Consider the following 2500-nt stretch of genomic DNA (forward strand, 5'->3'; position numbering starts at 1 on the left):
TTCGTCTTTTCTTTCTTCCCCTCACCTCCCCTCACACACTACGCTGCTTCTCCCTTTCTCCCCTCGCCCCGCCCGGCCTCCCCTCATCTGGGTGCAGCGGTTCCCCTCATTTCCGGGGCCTAGAGGGGACAAGAGAGGGGACATCCGATGCAGTGGTGGTAGTAGTAGTAGTAGTAGTAGTAGTAGTAGTAGTAGTAGTAGTAGTAGTAGTAGTAGTAGTTGTAGTAGTAGTAGTAGTGTCCAGGAGGAGGAAATAAGAGGATAATAAAGATACAATTAAATAACTAGAAAAACAAGAACGAAGGGGACAAAACAAAACGAGAGAGAGAGAGAGAGAGAGAGAGAGAGAGAGAGAGAGAGAGAGAGAGAGAGAGAGAGAGAGAGAGAGAGAGAGAGAGAGAGAGAGAGAGAGAGAGAGAGAGAGAGAGAGAGACCCAAGAAAATAGTTTAACCCAAGTCATTTCAGGATAAGTAAACATAACTCTCTCTCTCTCTCTCTCTCTCTCTCCCTCAATAAATCTCACGACACGTACTGAGGCAGGAAGTAAAATCATTCGTATCCTACAGTGAAATTATGACAACCGTAAGTCAGGAAAGAATGACGAGGAGGTGAAATTATGCAAAGGAAGGAGAAACCACTGCACCCCCCTCCTCCTCTCCCCCTCCTCTTCCTCCTGACAGGATAATATAGACGGGAGTGATGGGTGAGGAAGAGATTGATGGGAGAGTGAAGCGAGAGAAAGAGAGGGAAGAGAGAAAGAGAGAGAGAGAGAAGGAAGGTTGAAGGTGATGGGCTGAATGATGGGCGAGGGGTGTTCTAGTGGGTGGGAAGGGGGGTAAAGGAGGGAGGGATAGGAGGAGGAACGGGGGAGGTAAGAGAAAAGTGAGGTTAGGTAACGTAAGGGAGGGAGGGAGGGAGGAAAAGAAGTCAGGTGAGGAAGAAGGAAAGATTGAAGGAAGAGAGGAGGAAAGAAACAGGGATGAGGGAAATGAGAGAAGGAAAGAAGGAAGAGGGAAAAGTAAAGAAAGAGGACGGAAGGTTTGGAAAGAAAGTGACAGAATGACAGAGTGAGAAAAAAAGAAAAGAAAAGAGGGAAAGAAGGAAAGGAAATGAGAAGAAGGGCGTGTCGAAGAAAAAAAAGGGAAAATAAGAAAAAAAAAAGAAAAACAAAAACAAATGGATGAGATAGAAGAGAAAGAAAACCGTGATAAAGAAAGAAAAGGGAAGGAAAAAAAGAAAGGGAAAGGAAGAAGAACGTAACCAGATGAAAGAGGAAACAAAGAAGATGAAAGAAAATGAGGAGAAAGGAAAGGAAAAGAAAAGAATGAAGGAAACGAAGTGAAAGAAAAAAGTTGTAGAAAAAGAAGAAAAATAAAATAAACAGGAGAAAGAAAGAAAGGAACGAGAAGAAAGCAGAAAAAGTGACGAGGAAAGAAGACAAAAGAAGGAAAGAAATGGAAGGGAGAAGTGAAGTTGATTGAAAGAAAGGGGAAAAGCGAGAGAATATGGAATGATAGATGGGCGTGACTGAATGAAGGAAAAAACGTGACTGAATGAAGGAAAAAAAGTGAAGGAAAACAGATAGAGGGAAAGGAAAGAGCGGAGCGTGTGGGAGGGTGGATGGGAAAGGAAGGGAAGAGAAGTGGAAGACGAAGTGTGGAATAATGAAAAGAGATGGTTGAAAGAAGAGAAATAAAAACAAAAGTTGAAGGAAAAATGAAGGAAGCGGCATGTGTGGAAGGGTGGATGGGAAAGAGAGGGAAAGGAAGGGGTGGAATTGTGGATGGATGGAAGGGGAAGGTTGAGGAAGGAAGAGAATGAGATATGGATGGAGAGAAAGGAAGGGGAGGAGTTGTGGAAGGGAAGAAGGGCGTGGCTGAGTGGAGGTGGTGATGGTGGTGGTGGTGATGGTGAGGACAGGTGAGGGGGGGGGGGCGAGGGGAGGCAATTTATGGATCGTGTTGTAAGTGTGATGGATTACAATGAATAAACCGGCGAGAATAATGTTTTTTTTTCTTTTTTTTTTCCCCTTCACTTTATTTCTACTTCCCATTAAGGTGCGGGGAGTCGAACCCAGGTGTGGCGGTCACGAGACCAGTGTGTCAGCCAGAAACGAATGAATGAATGAATTATGACACTTTTTTTTTTTTTAATGAACGTATTACTATAACCCTTTTTATACACACACGAGGCTGAGAAATAATGAAAAATAAATAAATAAATAAATAAATAAAAACAGCTTTCAATATATGGCCAACTTACCAATACCATAAAAAAGCCAATAAAACCATCAAATAAAACGAAGAAAGTAAAGATGAAAGAGAAAGAGAGAGGGAGAGAGAGGGACACACACACACACACACACACACACACACACACACACACACACACACACACACACACACACACACACACATGCGCTTACAAACACATCCGCCCAAAACATTATTTATCTATCAATTTATTTTTCTGTGGTTGGTTGAGGGCAAATTGTGAATC

At 42.9% G+C, this 2500-nt stretch overlaps 1 protein-coding gene across 3 annotated transcripts in view; it reads right to left on the reverse strand.

The window, feature by feature from the left end:
- The window catches only part of LOC135102691 (insulin-like growth factor-binding protein complex acid labile subunit), a 207580-nt gene that overhangs the window by 51415 nt on the left and 153665 nt on the right, over nt 1-2500 (reverse strand). The window lies entirely within an intron of this gene.

This window comes from Scylla paramamosain, chromosome 8, assembly GCF_035594125.1.
Source record: "Scylla paramamosain isolate STU-SP2022 chromosome 8, ASM3559412v1, whole genome shotgun sequence".
Taxonomy (NCBI): domain Eukaryota; kingdom Metazoa; phylum Arthropoda; class Malacostraca; order Decapoda; family Portunidae; genus Scylla; species Scylla paramamosain.